General features: G+C 44.1%; 1 pseudogene; it reads right to left on the bottom strand.

Annotated features, from left to right (window-relative positions):
* Positions 1–12,095: 12,095 nt before the first annotated feature.
* LOC133089067 (dehydrodolichyl diphosphate synthase complex subunit NUS1-like) lies at positions 12,096–12,935 on the bottom strand (annotated as a pseudogene).
* Positions 12,936–21,037: the final 8,102 nt, after the last annotated feature.

Here is a 21,037-nt window from a genome sequence, read left to right as displayed (position 1 = left end):
CTTATAACCCAGAGAGCAGCCAGCCAGAGGCTCCCTGCCAGGCCACAGTGCAGGGGCCACTGCACCTGCCAAGCCTATGTTGTTCTTTCTTCTCCCACGTGTCATGTGAGCAGTAGAAATAGTATCTAGCAACTGTGACCACAAGTGGGGAATAGGTGATCTGCTTTAGAGACCAAATGCCCAGCTCTCTACTGCTGTCTCCTTAGGGGCAAAGGTCAAAAGCCCTGCTGATGCCAGGGGCTTGTCCCTCAAATCGCTCCATTACCTCCCAACATCCAGGCTTGTCTCTGGAAGCTAGGTTTTCTCTCTCTGGCTCAGCCTTCATGGGCTACCAACCCATAATGACCACACACTCAGGACAGCATAAACAAAACCCTTGGATGGGAGAGAGCTGGGCTGTGTTCTCGGAGCAATCTGGGGAAATAAAACTCAAGTCCAATGTCTGGCTCTGTTGGAAGATTTACTTGCCTCATTATCCCACAAAGACATGGTAGTGAACCTCTCTCTTTTTTTTTTTTTTAATATTTATTTATTTATCTGGCTGTGCTGGGTCTTAGTTGTGGCATGCGGGATCTAGTTCCCTGATGTTGACCTAAAAAAAAAACGTACGATGTGAGAGTTGCGAGTTAAGTTTTATTTGGGGCAAAATGAGGACGGTAGCCTGGGAGACGTCATTTCAGATAGCTCTGAGAAACTGCTCGGAGGAGGTGAGGCGGGAGCCAGGTTATATAGAAGTTTTATAACAAATTTTTCTAGCCCCTTAAATATCTTTTAAAATTGGGGTAAATAGAACAGACTTGTTTGGCTTTTAATGCTGGGGACCAGTAGCGGGTCCCTTTTGGCCCATTTAACCTTAGGTAGTGTAGTAATATCAAAACTTTGTGTTTTTACTTTTTTGGGGGGGGGTTATTTATTTATTTTTATTTATGGCTGTGTTGAGTCTTCGCTTCTGTGTGAGGGCCCTCTCCAGTTGCGGCAAGCGGGGGCCACTTTCCATCGCGGTGTGCGGGCCTCTCACCATCGCGGCCTCTCTTGTTGCGGAGCACAGGCTCCAGACGCGCAGGTTCAGTAGTTGTGGCTCACGGCCCAGTTGCTCCACGGCATGTGGGATCCTCCCAGACCAGGGCTCGAACCCGTGTCCCCTGCATTGGCAGGCAGATTCCCAACCACTGCGCCACCAGGGAAGCCCAAAACTTTGTGTTTTAATCACATAAATGTCCATTTTATTTATCCAATTTTAAATAACCATCTAAAGACTTCTTTAGGGCTTCCCTGGTGGCGCAGTGGTTGAGAGTCTGCCTGCCAATGCAAGGGACACGGGTTCGAGCCCTGGTCTGGGAAGATCCCACGTGCCGCGGAGCAGCTGGGCCCGTGAGCCACAATTACTGAGCCTGCGCGTCTGGAGCCTGTGCTCCGCAACAAGAGAGGCCGCGATAGTGAGAGGCCCGCGCACCGCGATGAAGAGTGGTCCCTGCTTGCCGCAACTAGAGAAAGCCCTCGCACAGAAACGAAGACCCAACACAGCCATAAATAAACAAATACTTAAAAAAAAAAAAAAAAAGTAAAGACTTCTTTATTCATTTGACATAATTCCTTTAAAATTTCTACCTTATTGGAAATAGTATCTAGACTTTCCTTACAGGATTTTTCATGTTAACATTAATTATTCTAATGCTTTTATTAGCATCTGTGAGACCCACTGAGGGAAAGTAAAGACCACAAATGAAGCTTCCCAAACCAGTTTTTCTTACTTGTTTTAAATTAAAGAAGTTCTTAGGTTAATAATTTGATATATTTCTTTCTTCCACCTTTAATTTGATTTTTTTGTTTTGTTTTTATAGGTACCAATAAAACGACTGTTTATAATGAGAGTGCTAGATTCACCAATTTGTTAGTTTCTCCAACTTTAAAAGGATCCATCATTTGGCCATTAATAAAGTATATATATTTATAGTGATTCAAACCATTAAGATGCAAGAGGCTTCCCCATAAGAGAGCAGGGGAGGATGTAACCTAAGTAAAATCTGGAGAGTTTACTCTCAAAAATAGTATGGCAGAGGTCAAGTTTTCAAAACATGTACATACACACATAGACATACATGGAACATCTTAGGAAGATCAGGTAGGACACTTACATCTCAAAGACACAGAAAGAGAAATGCAAGTTTCCCCCAGAAGACCTTTGTTTAAAGTCAGAATTCTGAAAAAATATTTCTATCAAGCCAGCTTTTTAACCTTAATTTAACTGTGTATGCAATAAAAGAGCCTCCTCATTTTTAGGCTGAGAGTTCCTTTATTTTCCAGTTAAGTAAATACTAATTGATATAGATCTGAAAACCCAGGCTTGCAGGTCCAGATGGTTAACTCAAATTCCTTAGCAAATCCCAATGGATTCTGAATCGGATCAGGAAATTCCTTAGCCAAGGCTCTAAGCTCTGCTTGGGTCCAGGGTGTGTACGTAAGCACAGAGGATGGTTCACTTCTCCCTGTAATAGGCTTCTCCTTAAACGAAGCTATAATCACTTCTGATTTTTTATCCTCCTTTGCTGGGGAAGAGGGAACAGCAGGAGGCAGAAGAGTTGGAAGAGAAAAAGAGATAGCGTCTGGGCCAGGCAATTCTGATAGAAGAGGACATGTGGGAGGAGCAGAGGGAGAGACAGAGTCAGAGACAGGGTGCTAGCCTTTTTTAGTTCCGATATAGTTTCAAAACGTTACTCTATCATTTTCTCTTTTAGAAGCTTCTAGGTACCAATCAACGTAAGCATTCATTCAGTCTGTTTGCTCTTACGGCCGGCTTTTTTTTAACTGTGTGCGCAACTATAGCAATTTGGGACTATCAGAAGAACCCCGATTTGGCTATTTTAGGTTGAGATCTCCTGTAGCATAATTTCCGCAATTAACTAGGTACTTGCACGTATGAGCTCCGTACAGTGTTGTACATGAATCTGGCTGGGGTGTTAGTTGGAGGTTGCTTTTCTGACACCCCTCATTTTTGTGTTTGAGAGGTTCTAGTTCCCTTTTTAAGTTGAATTTGTCAGGGATCAAATTTACTAGTGAAACTAGTGGTGGCCAGTGTGCTGCTTGTGAGCTTAACTCCTCTAGGCGTAACCCTAGAGTCGTTTCAGCCCCCTTATGTGTCTCAGTTTTTCCCTTCGGTGGTCTAAAACTACCGTGGGTGCTCAGATCGCTGAATGGCCAATTTTTATCTGTGACTCCTGGACGAGTAAGTGTTTTGATTAATGAGTGGGTTTCCCTATGGGACCACTGCACGGTATGAGGTCTTTGCCTCCACCACTCCTGTAAATTTATCAGTCTCCTGAGAAAGCCATAACTGGCCGGGAGGAGTCTTGTCACTTTTCTTTGGAGTAACACTCTCATGTAATATCTTCGCTTTTATCCCGACAAATTCTATTAAGGCAGCTGAATTGAGGAAAAGCGTCAGATCAACCTCTTACCTAACCACTCAGCCAAGACCACTCAGTCTCCTACAATGGAGCAAACCCTGGTATCTTTCAACCAGGCCCCCCCAGTATCTTTCACCTGGGTGGGTATTTGCCTGGTATCTTTCAACCAAGCCCCGCCCCCCTCCCCCCAAACAGTATCTTTCAACTGATCGGGAGCAGTTACCTTCTATACACCACCAAATAAAACTCAGGATCATCAACCAACACAGGAGATCCGAGAACCAGGAGAGACTTACCCAAATTCATCTGGACTCTCCAAGGAGGCAGACGAGTGCAAGGGGCCTCTGCTGGTACCAAGGCTCCAGTTCCTCGTAGAGTTCAGGTGAAGGAGAGAAGTCCACTCTGGGTCCCTTCGTGGTCGCCGTAACTGTTGACAAAAAAAAAAAAATGCGCAATGTGAGAGTTGCAAGTTGTTTTATTTGAGGCAAAATGAGAACTCTACCCCGGGAGACAGCATTTCAGATAGCTCTGAGAAACTGCTCCAAGGAGGCGACGGGGAGAGCCAGGTTATATAGAAGTTTTATAACAAAAAGCAGGTAGTCTGAATATCAAAAGATTATTGTTAATTAAAGAAAACCAGATATCTCAAGTTAAGGAATTTAGCGGTTTTCTATGTATGGGGACATGCAAGAGTCTGGGCTCAATGAAATCATTCCTTTGATATGCACCTCAGCTATTCGGGGCCAGTATCCCATGTTTTCACATCCTGAGTTTCCACAGGGCTGCAGTCTGATGGCTGCTAGATGGCAGGTATTCTTTTTTTTAAATTTAATTTTTAATTTTTTTAAAGACCCAAGCTCCCCGATGGCTTTTGGGGGAAGGGTTTTTATTTTTTATTTTATTTATTTATTTGTTTGTTTGTTTATTTATTTTTGGCTGCGTTGGGTCTTGTTGCTGTTTGCAGGGTTTCTCTAGTTGGGGCGAGTGGGGGCTACTCTTTGTTGCGTTGCACGGGTGGCTTCTCATTGCTGTGGCTTCTCTTGTTGCAGAGTACAGGCTTCAGGTGCGAGGGCTTCAGTAGTTGTGGTGCATGGGCTCAGCAGTTGTGACTCGCGGGCTCTAGAGCGCAGGCTTAGGTGTTGTGGCGCACAGGCTTAGTTGCTTCACAGCATGTGGGATCTTCCCGGACCAGAGATCGAACCGTGTCCCCTGCACTGGCAGGCAGATTCTCAACCACTGCACCACCAGGGAAGTCCCACATGTATTCTTTTCAGCCCTGAGCTTCCTCAGGGCTCACCGGCTCACATTGGAGGGCTGCAATCATTGATGACTGTGAATCCTTTGTTTAAATATTCCATTTATCACTGACCCGGGCCCCCTGCAGTGGAAGTGTGGAGTCCTAACCACTGGACCACCAGCAAATTCCCAACCTCTCTTTGATAATGATCTCCCAGACAAATATTAACTCAGCCGTGGATAGAATGTTAGGAATACTTCTTGCCTTCAAGGACCTGACAATGTATAATTACAAGTTCAAAAGAGATAAGTACCTGCAATTTAGGGTTCTGTAGAGACCAAGAGGGCCCTAGAATGCTTCCATTCTGGGTGGCTCCCAGTTCATTACCCAATGAAGGGATGCTGAAATAGGTTTACAAAAATTATAGTACGTTCTAAATGTTTACATTAAACAAACTTTAAAAAAAATTTTTTATTTTATTTTTGGCTGCCTTGGGTCTTCATTGCTGCGTGCAGACTTTCTGTAGTTGTGGTGAGCGGGGGCTACTCTTCGTTGCGGTGCACAGGCTTCTCATTGCGGTGGCTTCTCTTGTTGCGGAGCACGGGCTCTAGGTGCGCGGGCTTCAGTAGTTGTGGCACACAGGCTCAGTAGCTGTGGCTCGCAGGCTCTAGAGCACAGGCTCAGTAGTTGCGGCACGCAGGCCCTAGAGTGCTCGGGCTTCAGTAGTTGTGGCGCATGGGCTTAATTGCTCCGCGGCATGTGGGATCTTCCTGGACCAGGGATCAAACCGTGTCCCCTGCATTGGCAGGTGGATTCTTAACCACTGTGCCACCAGGGAAGTCCTAAACAAACTCTTTTAAAACACACATATATCACAATGCAATTATGCTAGTCACAAGATGATGGGAATTATAAAAATATTCACGCACAAGAGGCCACAGGCTGCATGGCCAGGTAATGGGACACAAGTTCATAGTTGTCTGATGGATATCTTCTTTCACTCCTGCCTGGGAATATCAGCCACAGCAGAGAATCTTTGGTGCCTCCCCCTGAATGGCCGTTCTCTGTCACATCACACACCTGGTTTTCATCTCCACACTTACCTCCATCAGAAATAGTCTTATTGGCAAAACAAACAAACAAACAAACAAGAAAACATGAGGGACTTTCCTGGTGGTCCACGGTTAAGACTCTGCGCTCCCAATGCAGGGGACTCAGGTTCGATCCCTGGTCGGGGAACTAAGATCCCGCAAGTCCCTGGGATGGCCAAAAAAAAAAAGTCTTATTTGTTTCCTGATTTGCTGAATGCCCCCTTTAGAATAAGAGTGCCACAAGACAGAGATCTCTGTCCACTTCACCCCTGACTGGCACATGGTAGGCACTCCGTAAATTTTGGTTAAATGAATGGGTATATGATATCCTCATTTATAAGAACTCATTTATGTTCACATAAATGAGGCTACCCCCCCCATACACACACAGTTGGATTTAGTGATAAGAGACTAAATTCCCTAGGGCATGATATTTCCCAGGACAGATTAGTAGATCAATGGTGTCCCTGGCCCCTGGCCCCCTATGAATTCAGGGAGGTGATATTTGAGCTGGATTTAGGGAGATGAGTGGGGTGGGAATTTGTGGGGAAATCCATCTGCCCTTCTCTCTGAAGGACATTATGAGGGAAAAGGCTGTTCAAGAGACTATCTCTAAGTGAAAAAGCAAGGTTCAGGAGAGTTTCTCTAAAATGATCCCATTTTTGCAAAAATCAATAATGTTACTACTTATAGAAAAGGTTGAGGAATACACACCATGTTGTTGATGGTCTTGACTCTGCAGAAAAGAGCATTTTAGGGAGATTTTACTTCTCTTGCTTTGGGTTTATATAGTGCTTAAATTTTATGTATTATGTCATGCATATTGTAATCAGTAAAAAAAAGATAAAAAATAACTTTACATTGAATTGTCTTACAATGTTTCGTGTGCTTTCCTTTTTCCTTTCTTCATAGAGAGTTGTTTTGTTTCCAGATGAGTCAAGATGATCAATTACAGGAATGCTCCCAGGAGCATTTGAAATATGCAGCGTTAATTTGTCTTTAAGCAGAATGCCCCCAGACTGCAGGACTTTGAGTTGATTTTAGGATGTACAAAAGAAAACATGTATCAAGAAGCATAATAAACTGTGAACTTGCTGTTCAATTTAGGAATTAGAACATTACTGATAATGTGTCTTTCTCTGTCCCATCCCCTGAGTCCCCACCAGAGGAAACCACTATTCTAAATTTTGTGTTCAGGGAATTCTCTGGCAGTCCAGTGGTTAGGACTGTGCGTTTCCGCTGCTGGGGCCCTGGGTCCAATCCCTGATCAGGGAACTAATTCCCACAAGCTGCAGCGTGGCCAATAAATAAATAAATAAATTTTGTGTTCAATATTCTTTTCTTTTTATTGTTACTCCCTTTTAAAAAATAATTTTTGGCCTCTCCCCTTCTGAGATGGCCCAAACTCTGTCTGTGGAGTGTGTTTTTCCCAAGGCTGTTCTCGCCTTTTGAGATGGACCGAATTCTGTCTATGGGATGTGTATCTCTCTAAATAAATCCACTTCTTACCTAAAAAAATTTTTTTAAATATAAAATAAAACATAATTTTTATGATAAATGCATACATCCTTGATCAATATATTTGTGAAAATTCATCAAGCTGTATACCTACAACTTGTGTACTTTCCTATCTGTATGTATGAACATCCATCAAAAGTTAACAACAAAAAGAGGACAGGTGCTCAGATAGTTCTGCCCTAAGACCAGTGTAGGAGGAACCCCTGCCCTGGGCTCTGCTTTAGAAGACCCTGCTTAGTGGCAAGTCCCCAGAGCCCAGGGGATGAGCCCACACAAAGCCAGTGGCCCAACCTCTCCACCTTGTTCCAGGGACCGGGGACTCTGGAATTTCTGGCCCCTATACTCTGAGTCAACTTCCCAGGCCTTCCCCGGACTCTTCCTGAGTCCATTCTTCTGAATATTGACTGTCTTGCTGGTGTGTGGGCCCCTAAGCCAGAGGAGTGGTCAAGGGCTCTTTTTTATTTTTTTTCTTTTAAAGAATGTCACAGATGATCTCTCCAGAGGGTTCTTCCTTTTCTTTTCTTTTTAAAATATTTTAAATTTATTTTTTGGCTGCGTTGGGTCTTCGTTGCTGCACACAGGCTTCTCTAGTTGTGCGAGCGGGGGCTATTCTTCATTGCGGTGCGCGGGCTTCTCATTGCGGTGGCTTCTCTTGTTGTGGAGCACGGGCTCTAGGCGTGCAGGCTTCAGTAGTTGTGGTGCGTTGGCAGGCTGATTCTTAACCACTGCGCCCACCAGGGAAGTCCAGGGCTCTTTTTGTAGGAAGCATGACTAGCTCCTAGACGCGGAGGCTGGGGTGCCCACACCTGTGTGCATGAGGCTCTAGGTGCGGAAGAGCAGTAGAGGTGGGAAGAGGAGAAAGGGCGAAAGGCTGCAGGCCAAGAGCCGACTCTCCTCCAGCTGCCACCTCTAGTTTGGAACTCCAAAGAGTCTAAGAACTGTACATTTGAACCTGGACTTCCAAGCTGTTATGATGTTGTATTTGTCAAGATGGGAGAATAGAAAAATATTTGACTTAACAGTTTGTTTGCTTGAATTTTAAGTATTTATACTCAGGTATATGAATCTCCTGTGGTACTCTAGTTCCAGGTCCTGCAAACGTTAGGGATGAGGCTGTGCCCGGGGACCACTCCCAGAGGGGATGTGGCCCGAGGATTTTTAAAAAGCTCCTCAGGTGATTCTCATGTGCAGCCAGAGTTGAGAACGTCTGTTTTAAGATATCTTTTGATTAGTTTTTAAAAAAATTTTATTTATTTTTGGCTGTGTTGGGTCTCCGTTGCTGTGCGTGGGCTTTCTCTAGTTGCTGTGAGCGGGGGCTACTCTTTGTTGCGGTGCGCGGCCTCTCATCGCGGTGGTTTCTCTTGTTGCGGAGCATGGGCTCTAGGTACGCGGGCTTCAGTAGTTGTGGCACGCGGGCTCAGTAGTTGTGGCTCGCGGGCTCTAGAGCGCAGGCTCAGTAGTTGTGACGCACGGGCTTAGTTGCTCTGCGGCATGTGGGATCTTCCCGGACCAGGAATCAAACCCGTGTCCCCTGCATTGGCAGGCGGATTCTTAACCACTGCGCCAGCAGGGAAGTCCCCTGATCCTTTCTCTAGGGCCAAATTCAGCCTTTGCACAAAAATGAACTCTACTTAGAGTGGCAGGTGTTTTTAGATGAACAATTGTCTACTTTATTGAAAACAGACAGAACACTAGACTTTTAGTGTAATCATTTTATTTCAAGTGTATTTTTTAAAAATAAATTTATTTATTTGGTTTATTTATTTTTGGCTGTGTTGGGTCTTGCTGCGCGCGGATTTTCTCTAGTTGCGGTGAGCAGGGGCTACTCTTCGTTGCGGTGCGCGGGCTTCTCATTGTGGTGGCTTCTCTTGTTGCGGAGCACGGGCTCTAGGTGCACGGGCTTCAGTAGTTGTGGCACACGGGCTCAGTAGTTGTGGCTCGCGGCCTTAGTTGCTCCGCGGCATGTGGGATCTTCTCTGACCAGGGCTCGAACCCACGTCCCCTGCACTGGCAGGCAGATTCTCAACCACTACGCCACCAGGGAAGCCCAAGTGTGTTTTTTTTTTTTTTTTTTTTAAAGATAGTAGTCATCTTTTCTTTTTTTAAAAATTTATTTATTTATTTATGGCTGCGTTGGGTCCTCGTTTCTGTGCGAGGGCTTTCTCTAGTTGTGGCAAGCGGGGGCCACCCTTCATCGCGGTGTGCGGGCCTCTCACTATCGCGGCCTCTCTTGTTGCAGAGCACAGGCTCCAGACGCGCAGGCTCAGTAGTTGTGGCTCACGGCCCAGTTGCTCCACGGCATGTGGGATCCTCCCAGACCAGGGCTCAAACCTGTGTCCCCTGCATTGGCAGGCGGACTCTCAACCACTGCACCACCAGGGAAGCCCCCAAGTGTATTTTTAAAATCATAAATGGGGCTTGGTAATCCAAAGTCAAAACATTTATTCTTCATATCTTCAGAATTTGACAAGCTATTCCAGACCTTGCTTCTTTGTTATTTTTCACACTCTGAGACCTAATATTTAAACTACTCCATTCTATTTTTTTTTTTTTTTTTTTTGGCTGCGTCGCGCAGCTTTCGGGATCTTAGTTCCTAACCGCCAGGGAATTCCCTAAACTACTCCATTCTAAATGTACACTTTTGGGGGGAGTTCCCTGGTGATCCAGTGGTTAGGACTTGGCACTTTCACTGCAGTGGGCCTAGGTTCGATCCCTGGTCAGGGAACTAAGATCCTGCAAGCCACAATGAGGGAAGAAATATTAAATACCTATCAAAAAATCATTTATTCATTTAAAAAACAACAGAATCCGTGAACATGCAAAATTAAATTACTTTTGTAGACTTTGGTAATATTTTATTACCTACACAGACCTCAATCTTACTTAAAGATCTTTTTATGCAAAGTTACCATCAGGATTTACTGAGTAAAAATCGTGGGTATTCACATGGCCCTAAATGTTCTATTCCAAAGAGGAACAGGTGACTTTTGAGGAAAAGAACTGCCTTGGTAACCTCCCTCAAATACTTATTTTAAATAAACATAGTTAATGGAAATATTTTGTAAACCAACTTTGGGTATTACACAAAGCCCAAGGCCCACCAAACAGAAAAGGAAATCAAAACTTTCTTTCCTTATTCAGGAAACTTTCCACCTTTACTTTTAAGATTACAAGCTTTTCACCTTTTTTTGACTGCTTCATGCAATTTTTAAATTTTTTAAAATACTGCATTTTGATGTTGTAAGAGTTCTTTTTCAAATGATCTTCAGAACACAGAAACATGTGAGCAACACAGAACTCCATTCCTCTGGCGATCCCTCAAACTCAGAATGCTTCCATTTAATAAGTCGATATATTATTCTTTTTTAAAAATTTATTTATTTATTTATTTATTTTTGGTTGGGTCTTCGTTGCGTGCGGGCTTTCTCTAGTTGTGGCAAGCGGGGGCTACTCTTCGTTGCAGTGCGCGGGCTTCTCATTGTGGTGGCTTCTCTTGTTGCGGAGCACGGGCTCTAGGCGCACGGGCTTCAGTACTTGGGGCTTGTGGGCTCTGGAGCGCAGGGTCAGTAGTTGTGGCTCATGTGCTTAGTTGCTCCGCAGCATGTGGGATCTTCCCGGAACAGGGCTCGAACCCGTGTCCCCAGCACTGGCAGGCAGATTCTTAACCACTGCGCCACCAAGGAAGTCCCTGATATATTATTCTTAAAAATTAAAGTTGGATCACTAGGAAAGACTGAACAAAAATTATTCCCCTTCCCCCCCAAACAACAAAATAGCTTTAATCACCTCCTTCTCTCCCCACAAAAACAGGGAAGTAGTTGGGGTTGAAGCCTTTAAATCTGAAATTTCAGCTCCTAAAACATTGCTGCTCTTTGCTCAAAAGTGCAAGTCCACATATTTTCTTCTCCAATACTTCCCCCATTTATAAGTTTATTTCCATACATGCATGCATGCACACACCCACACATACTCACTCACACGTGCTCTTAGTCTCAAGTGAGACACTTTTTTTGTGTCTGTTGATAAATTATGAGGATTATGAACTAGGTGTGTACAGGGTTTCAGAGGTGCTTTGTCAACATGAGTCACTTGAGTCCTTTTCTCCAAAAGCCTGAAATCAAATTACACAGCTGAAACTGTTAGGTGTCCTTTTGGGGGGCTCCGAAGAGCTCTGGTCCTTTATGTCTCAGCACAGAAAGAATTCAGTGAGAGGCAAAGTGATAGATAAGAAGTGATTTATTAGAATAGGATGCTATGAGGCTTACAAGTGGGCAAGCGAGAGGGTGCTGCCCGGGAGAACTTAGTGGGCTACACTTTTATAATCAAAGGAAAAGTGGGGAGGAGGAAAAGACCACCTTCTGCCTCATTCTTGGGTAGATGTCATGCTTCCATCATTAGCTCCTTCTCCAGGTTGGGCAAGGGAGTTTTCTTGTCCCTACATGGTCAAGCTAGGGCTGTCATGGCACTACAGAAAAATTATTTTAGGTCTTAGTATAATGAGGGTCTTTCACTTTGAAATGTCACCTTTCCATAAATTATTGTTTTTTATGTGTGCAGAGAGCATGTCCTAGGGGTCATTAACTTACTGAGCTCACTGGGCAGGATGTGGGTCTCATGCCACCATTGTTTTATTGTTTTGGGGCATGTCTTGTGCTTCTGTTGCATGGTTTTGTTGCTAAGCAAGCCTGCTTGGTTTCGTGGATAAGTAAACCTGCTTTCTTGAGTGATCATTAACTTAGGGGGGTCTCCCATACTTTTTTCTTTACTTACAATCCCCTAGTGGGATTGACTATTTAATTACCTAAATTTGTCCCTTTATTCTGTCCCTATCACAACCAAGGGTCACTACTTTCCCAGGTGCTGTTCACAGGCTGCATACTGACGAAGGGCAGAGAAAAAGTCCTCATAACTGAAGTTTAGGTGGGAAGGCAAAGAGACAATCTCTGTCAGGCTGATGTGCCAGGCCAGAAAGCCTAGTGTGCTGTCCTCAGGACCAAACTTCAGTACTAAATCAGGACCACGGGCACCATTCGAACTAAGTAAACGGTCTGATATATCTACATCCAAATCTGTGGATTTCTTTTGCTGCTGGGCTACTAACTGGCAAAAGTCTTGAGCAGCTCTCACAATATCTGCTTTTTCATCTTCTGGGGACAGCACCTTCACTGCCGAATGGCAATCTTCGTCATTACGATTTGCAAATTCTGGTGAGTATTTGGAACCATCTATGTCCAGAAGTTCCTGCTGTTGTTTTAAAATTTCATCCATCAATCCGGAGTTATTTCTTTTGAAAATTCCTTTGTGGTCGTAGACGCTAATGTAAGAGGTGCCCACTGCCATACATCACACCACGAGGCTTGCGATGTCGGAGAAGCTGGGCTCCTGCTCCTCGGTGATCACCAAGTCTATGTGCACAGGCAGCTTCTTCAAGGAACGGGCGTCCTCGTGCCATTGCAGCCGCGGGTGGGCGGCGACCGGGGCGGGCCCCCTGCGCGGATGCGTGTGGTCAAGGCTGTTCCCGCCGACAGCCGGGGGCTGGCGGAGCGCGAAGCCGAGCGCCGCTAGGACCGCGGCGGAGGCGGCGCAGCAGCAGCTCCGCCAGGTCCAGTTCCAGGTGCCGAACCGCAAGCGGAGCCGGGAGGTGAGCGTGCGGTGCAGGCCAAGCGGAGCCTGTAGCCCCGTCATCTCTCGTGGCGCCCGGGCGTCCTCTCCTCCCCCTCCCACACCCGCGGCCAGACCGCTTCTTATCCGGCCATCGCCCCGCGTTCCCCGCCCCCGAACCCCTTTTTATACACTTTTTTTTCCAAACCCCTTTCTGCTGCCAGCACACCTCGCCCCCGCCGCTAGCTCCCTCCAACACCAGACTGTTTGAACCACGCAGACCTGTGTTTGCACACTGGCTCTGCCAGCCTAAGGGCTTAATTTGAGTCCCAGTTTCCTCCTTTATAAAGTTAGGATAATGCTGCCTCCGTCAAACAGTTCTAATGAGCCGAAGTATTGGAAAGGGCTTTGTAAACTTTAAAGCTCCTACCAAATGTTAGCCAGATGGGTAAGATGTCCGTCTAACCTCTGGATGAACGTCATCCCAAAAGATTACTCTCCGTAGTCTTTCCTAAGCAAGAAAAAAAGAGATTTTTGAGAGTAAGTTTTGTAATTCACTTACCCTAATACCATTGGGCAAGAGCTGAATCACAACACGTGAATTACAGCCTGGACGAATGCTTGCTAGAAACATTCTCCAACATTTTTAGCTAAAAAGTTGTTCATTCCTCAGTGTTCTCCCTCTTTTGCATCCCACACCCATCCAAGGACTGACTCAGTCGTAAGGCAGAAGTAGCATGAATTCAGCAGCAACTTTGTATTTAGCAGCTTCTTATATTCTTACACTGAGCCAGACTTCTTTAGGTAAGAAGAGCCCGGGAACTGGAGGTCTTCAAGAAACCAAATCAGAAGTTGCCAGAGATGTCGGGGATTCAGACATTAGGTGAGAGGTTGGACCAGATAAACACTAAGATCTCTTCCAACTGTAAAGGTCTACATGGAAGAGTTCCTGCCTCTAGAAGCATACAATCTAATTAGGGAGATAAGACGTGAAGAACATGAACGTGTTGTAGAAAAAGGCCAAAATGAGTGACAAAGAAGAAAATGCTATACGACCTCAGAGACCAGTGGGAGCTGGAGAGGGGTGCATTCTTTTTTTTTTTTTTAATTTATTTAATTAATTTATTTATTTTTGGCTGCAGTGGGTCTTCGTTGTGGTGAACAGGCTTCTCATTGTGGTGGCTTCTCTTGCTGCAGAGTGTGGGCTCTGGGCGCGTGGGCTTCAGTAGTTGTCATGCGGTCTCAGTAGTTGTGGCTCACAGGCTCAGTAGTTGTGGCTCGCTGGCTCTAGAGCACAGGCTCAGTAGTTGTGGCACACGGGCTTAGTTGCTCCGTGGCATGTGGGGTCTTCCGGGACCAGGGATCGAACCCATGTCCCCGGCATTGGCAGGCGGATTCTCAACCACTGCACCACCAGGGAAGCCAGGGGTGCATTCTTGGAGGTGAATCTTGAGGTGAAGCTGGAGGGGTTTGTTGGATTGGGAAGGGGAAAGGAAAGAGAAAAATACATTTGTAGCAAGTGGCAATGGATGATATTATCCAAGGTTGGAATTCAATTCCACAACCATTTACTGAGTGCATCTGTGGGGCAGATACAAACATACATCAGTATTTTAGTCCTGAAGAAATTCTGAAATATCATCTTGGTGTCAGGTGAGTGACTTCCTCTTCAAACTGGTTGGTTCTGTGGACAACAGGGTAGGCTGTTCTTTGATCCAGGGCAGTGATCCACTGGAGTATGTGGAAACCTGACCCAAGGATGGTCTATCAGCATCATGACAAGAGTGGGCTTCTGGGCTCCTTCCTCCATTTGCTCCTCCAGGCCTCTCAACCCTTTTGCTATCAGTCGCCTACATAAAATTCACTTCTATTTGAACTACTTAGACTATTTTTTGTTTTTCCTAACTGTTCTGATATAGCATTTGACAAACTGATAATTAAGAAAAACACAATATGGGAATTCCCTGGCAGTCCAGTGGTTAGGACTCCAAGCTCTCATTGCTGAGGGCCCTGTTTAGGTCCCTGGTCGGGGAACTAGGATCCCGCAAGCCGCGTGGTGTGGCCAAAAAATTAAAAAATAAAAAATAAATTAAAAAACGCATTGTATGGTGATAGAAGTAGTCACTGGGCACCCAGAAGAGGCCCTGGACCCACGTAAGGCACAAACACTCATTGGGATAGCACTGAGATTGGTCTGGCTGGGGCAGGGATACTCTGGGAGGTGGCTAAGTCGAGAAGGAGAAGGCTGGAGAGATTCACTTTACTGAGTGCTTATTGCCAGACTTTCTTCTAGGCACTGGAGCTTACATTTCAGTGGGAGAGGTAGACAAAAACAAGTAAACAAGAGATCGCAGAGAGAAATAAGCACAAAGAACAATAACATAAGGGAAAGATATAGGGCAATGGTGTGGGAGTGTTCTTGTTGGTCACAAAGGGCCTAAGGAAGTGCTAGCTGAGATCTGATTGATGTCAAGGAGACTTGTGTGTGCAAATTTAGATGAAGAGACAGCAAAGAGAACGTCCTGAGGCGGGAATAAGCATTGCGTATTTGAATTACCACTGGCAATTTTTCAGCTGGGTGAGGCGTGAGGGTTTAACCCCTTGAGGCACTCCTTGGAACTGACAGGTATGGTTTAATAAGTCAGCGAATGTGACTTGGGACAACTAAAGTTGGCAGGCTTGGATTAGCTGTCACTCAAGGAAGGGTGGATCCTTGGTCTGTAACTGCCAATCAGGTTGTGGAGATTTTAGGGCAGCCGCAGCAGCAGCACTGCAGTTGAAGGAAGAGTACAGCCTGCTAGTCAGTGGGAGGCTAGAGGCAGCTACCTGTCATTGCTACTTGCTTTCTGGACACTGTCGGGATATCGTAGAGCTCACAAACTCTCACACGTGTTCCTAGTTCTGTGGGGTACAGAGGATCGTTTTTATTCTCATATTGTAGATGAGGAAACTTAGTGAAATGCCTTACCCTTTACCTAGTGAGCTACAGGTTAGGCTGAGACCCATTTATCCTGACCTCCAGATGAGTGCTTGTTCCTTAAAGAAGACTGTCATGTGAACTCCAAGATATTAGGGTCAGGACTTTAAAAAGCGGATATGTGGGGAGAAGCTTACTTCTGTCTCACCCTAACTTTATGTTTTCAGTTGTATCTTGACTCCCCACCTTCCATTTCCAGACCCACACAATGATGATGATAGTTAAATGTATTACTGCAAATGCAAGAATATTGCATTTGAATGTGAAACAAATCTTAAATCAACGAAACAGTAACCTTCTGGAGCAGTGCTGTTCAGTAGAAATATGTCAGCCACGTATGTTAAATTTTCTAGTAGCTACATTTTATAAATAAAAAGGGACAGATTAAATTAATATATTTAATTTAATTCAATATATCAAAAATATTTTTAAAACGATCAATATAAAATATTAATGAGACAGTTTAAATTCTAAGTCTTCAGAATCTGGTGTGCGTATTACACTTAAGGACATCTCAGTTTGGACTAGCCATATTTCAAGTACTCAATTCGACTTGTAGCTTGGACAGTCTTGGTCAGTGCAGTTCTAGAAGTAGAATTGCTAGTATTTGAGGCTGACCAGTGTGAAGTTGGCAGACATCTTTTTGGGGACAAGATGTCTTCTAACATCCCTCATGTCACAAGAAATAAGCATGTACTAGGCCATCCTTCAAGAAAAGGAAATGAAAAGGAACTATAGCTAAGTCAACTTTTTAAATTGTAAAAGATTGTATTGGAAGGGCTCTCTGAGATGACCTAGTCCAGAAGTTGGCAAACTTCAGCCCTGGGTCATATCTGGCTCACTGCCTGTTTTGTTTTTTAAATTTAATTAATTAATTAATTAGGCTGCGTTGGTTCTTCATTGCTGTGCGCGGGCTTTCTCTAGTTGTGGCGAGCGGAGCTACTCTTCGTTGTCGTGCGTGGGCTTCTCATTGCGGTGGCTTCTCTTGTTGCGGAGCACGGGCTCTAGGTGCACAGGTGTCAGTAGTTGCGGCACGTGGGCTCAGTAGTTGCGGCTTATGGGCTCTAGAGCGCAGGTTCAGTAGTTGTGATGCACGGGCTTAGCTGCTCTACGGCATGTGGGATCTTCCCAGAGCAGGGCTCGAACCCGTGTCCCCTGCATTGGCAGGCAGATTCTTAACCACTGCGCCACCAGGGAAGTCCCTGCCTGTTTTTTTTCTGCGGCCTGAGAGCTAAAAAATGGTTTCTACATTTTAAAATGGTTAACAAAAACTAAAAGAATAATGCTTCATGACGTGAATATTATATGAAATTCAAAATTCAGTGTCCATAAAATAAAGTTTTTTCAGAACACCTCCACCCTCATTTGCGTACATTTTGTCTATGGCTGCTTTTGAGCTACAACGACAGAGTTGCCACAATGACAAAATGACCCACCAAGCTCTTTTACAGGAAATGTTGGCTGACTCCTGCACTGACCAGTCGTTCCCATTCTATTGGTAGGGAATTGAGGCACAAAGAAATGACAGGCCTGAGATCACACAGTCCGCCAGTGGCTTAAATGAGAACTCAGCGGTGCCCTGTTAGTGTTCTTTTCACTACACCATCACATAAAAGCAAAAGCTTCTCAGTTTATCATGACAATGTCTGCTTGGTCCTTTTACTTGCATATCTGCTCCTTCTCACCCGCAGGCCTAACCTAGGTTTCAGTAGGGGCGGCTGCATCTGTAACCTCGAGAGGGCAGCACTGGTTAAGGTGACTCCAGAGTGCAACCTCTTATCCAAGAAATAACCAAAATAGAGTACATTGTCCCGACTTTAAAAAAAAAAAAGGAAAAAAGAAAGCAGGTCAAAAAGGGCCTGAGTTGCTTTTGATGATGACATGCATACATACTAGTGCAAATGTAAGACATTTTCAATTTTTTTTTTTTTTTTTTTTGGACAAATTGCCAAAGGTGAGTTCAAGCTCAGAAAATCTCCACATCTAGCTGGAATTGAAAGAACAAAAGCCAAATCGGCAGCGAAACAAAGGTAGGCATTTCAGAGAAAAGCACCCACACATTAAAAAAAAAATCTATTTTCTGAGTATTGGGGGAACATGGAGAGGAAATTAGTTCTCCTTGAGCCCTAGGGACAGTTTTAAGTAGGCGAGTGGTGCTGTGCTCATGACCCAGATTTGTCCTTGTTCTGAGTGGGCTGAAGAAGGGGTTCCATCTCTTCATTTGGGGGATGTCTAATCATAAAATGTGTCTAGTGAGGCTTACAGCCTAGTATCTATGAGGTATTTATGAAGTATCATTAATATTTGCAGTGGGCTGTAAGATCCTTCAGATTAAAAGGTGCCCTGTGCAAGATGCAAAATGGACTGGTGTTACTGTGAGGGCAGATATATTTTGTGGATGTCACCACTGTTGTTGTTTACTGAGGTGTCAGGGGAAAAAAAAGTAGGTTAAGATCAGGTGGCACAGTCTTTCAACGTGACCCAGACCTGGGCCACAGGAACCTGTATAGGCAGACTATCACATCAGATGGTGTAGAGAAATTTCCCCAAGAATGCATAAATTCTCAGAGGCAGAATGGTTAGTTTCATGACACATAATCATGCCTGGAAGAAATCTGGTGGGGCTAATTAGAAAAACACATATGGCACTTCCGACTTTACAAGGAAGGGGACTGAATTGTATTACTCAGCAAATATTTTCCTCAGCCTGAGCTTGACTTCTGAGATTTTCTGAGAACTGAGCTTTTTTTCTAAGTAATCCTAAAAGGCCTGGTGCTGGGTAACAGCAGGAACTAGGCTGGTAGCCTAATTAAGCATCCCAATACTGCAATACTTAAAAACACTTATGGGAATCCCAATGAGTTCCTAATGTCTAATTCCTAAATTTAATCCTAAAGTGCTCCACTGAATCCTCTTGTATGACCTTGGTTAATTATGTAATATCTAATCACCAGAGATAATGATGAAAAATTGAAAATGAGCTGATTCACTCTCCTTGCAGGTATTCCATCAGGACCAAAGATTAGGGCTTCTCCTAGGAATAAAACTTCAGCATATAGGAAATTGCTTTCAAACTCTAGCAATTAAGTGTATTACTTACTTTAGTCCCTGGAATGATAAGAAAATGGAAATGAACTGAACGGGATTTTTTTTTTTTCAGACACAACTCTGTTCCAAATCAGTCCTATAATGTGGGAAGACCATACAGAATTATCATGAAAATAGTCTGGTGTACTTGGAGTATGTTAAGAAATCCTCAGCAGAAATATCATTATGTTTAAACCTTTTTTCTTTTACCTAGAAAAGTAAATCCACAACTCCAATACTGTATTTACTTTGGAAATTATAAATTACCAGAAAATAAAACAAAGACAGGAAGAAAGAAAAGAAAAAGAGAGGTATTATACCACTCATGTGCCCAGTATTGTAAATATAACTTGGAACTTAATTTACGACATTGCATAAAGCTAATTGACTTAGATGGTTTTGGTTTTCTGGCCTTTGTATATTTTTGTCAGTTCTGTAATGTTACATGGTTTATAGGATCAAATCCTATTTTACAAATTCAAATACAAAGGTTGTATTCCACCTTTGAATTTCAAACCAGTTGACAGAATCTTTAGGTCTTGGTATACCCCTCAAAGGGAAAAAAAAATCCAACTTAACAATGACTCTGTTTCCATATTTATATTGTATTTCTCATTTAAGGAGTCAAAAACTCAGTGGACTTTACTCCAACTCTTTCTAACGTAATACCTTGGATTTCAATAGCATTTCTCAGATTATAAAGTACTTTTACATCCACTCTCTCATTTCATTGGGTCTTCAGAACAACCCTGTGGGGGTAGGTATGGCATACATAGTACAGTTCTTTAATAGATTAATTTCCAAAAATTAATTCAATGAATATTTATTGAATGGCTACTGTTTGCCAGACACTCTTTTATTTTTTTTATTTTTTTTTTAGGAAGATTCTCCATTGATAATAGATTAGAAAGCAGCTGACATGCAGAATGTAGACACAGCTGCTAATAAGGTTTACTTGGAGTAAATTTTTACTGGCTTCCTTTTAGGAATATCACTTTGAATTCAAATTTTAACATAAACAGCTGCTATTGTCCTCCTTTCTTTGTTGCTCTTTTGAATCTTTTTTATGCCTTTTCTCACTACCCACATGCTTGCCCAGGATATTTTGTGTGTTGAGATTATTTTAAGGAAGGCAATGTGTACATTCAGTATAAAATTATTGGGTACAGACACTCTTTTAGATAATGACCATTCAGTGGAAAATAAAACACACCAAGAGCCTGCAAAAAATGTTTGTGATTTGCCCAAGACCATAGAAAGTAAATCCAAAACCTTTTGACTGTTCCCATCCTCAGCTGGAAAAACGGAGCATGGAAAATTTACTTGGGCTTCCTTGGTGGCGCAGTGGTTAAGAATCCGCCTGCCAATGCAGGGGACACAGATTCGAGCCCTGGTCTGGGAAGATCCCACATGCCACGGAGCAACTAAGCCCGTGCACCACAGCTGCTGAGCCTGCGCTCTAGAGCCCGTGTGCCACAGCTGCTGAGCCCGCGTGCCATGGCTGCTGAAACCCGTGTGCCTAGAGCCTGTGCTCCGCAACAAGAGAAGCCACCGCAATGAGAAGCCCGTGCACCACAATGGAGAGTAGCCCCCGCTCGCCGCAACTAGAGAAAGCCCGCGCCCAGCAACGAAGACCCAACACAGCCAAAAATAAATAAATAAAATAAATTTATTAAAAAAAAAAAAAAAAAGAAAACTTACTTATCTCGACTCTGTCTCTTAGTACAGTAGTGGCATTTCTTGTATAGACTTGCTCACCAGCATTTGCTCCCATACATTCCAGCTTCTGGTCTTCCACTAGATCAACTATTTTATACTCCCAGCTAAAGTCAATTCCTTGGGACTTCCCTGGTGGTCCAGTGGTTGAGAATCCGCCTTCCAAAGGAGAAAAGTGGGTTCGATCCCTAGTCAGGGAACTAAGATCCCACATACCGCTGGGCAACTAAGCCAGAGTGCCACAACTACTGAGCTCATGTGCCTCAACTAGAGAGCCCGAGTGTCGCAAACTACAGAGCCCACGTGCTCTGGAACCCACGCGCCACAACTAGACAGGGAAAAAACCTGCATGCCACAACTAGAGAGAAGCCCGCGCGCCGCAACGAAAGATCCCGCATGCTGCAAC

This window comes from Eubalaena glacialis, chromosome 3 (assembly GCF_028564815.1).
Source record: "Eubalaena glacialis isolate mEubGla1 chromosome 3, mEubGla1.1.hap2.+ XY, whole genome shotgun sequence".
Taxonomy (NCBI): domain Eukaryota; kingdom Metazoa; phylum Chordata; class Mammalia; order Artiodactyla; family Balaenidae; genus Eubalaena; species Eubalaena glacialis.
The sequence above is the reverse complement of the archived record's forward strand: the minus strand, read 5'-3'. Positions and strand labels throughout refer to the sequence as shown.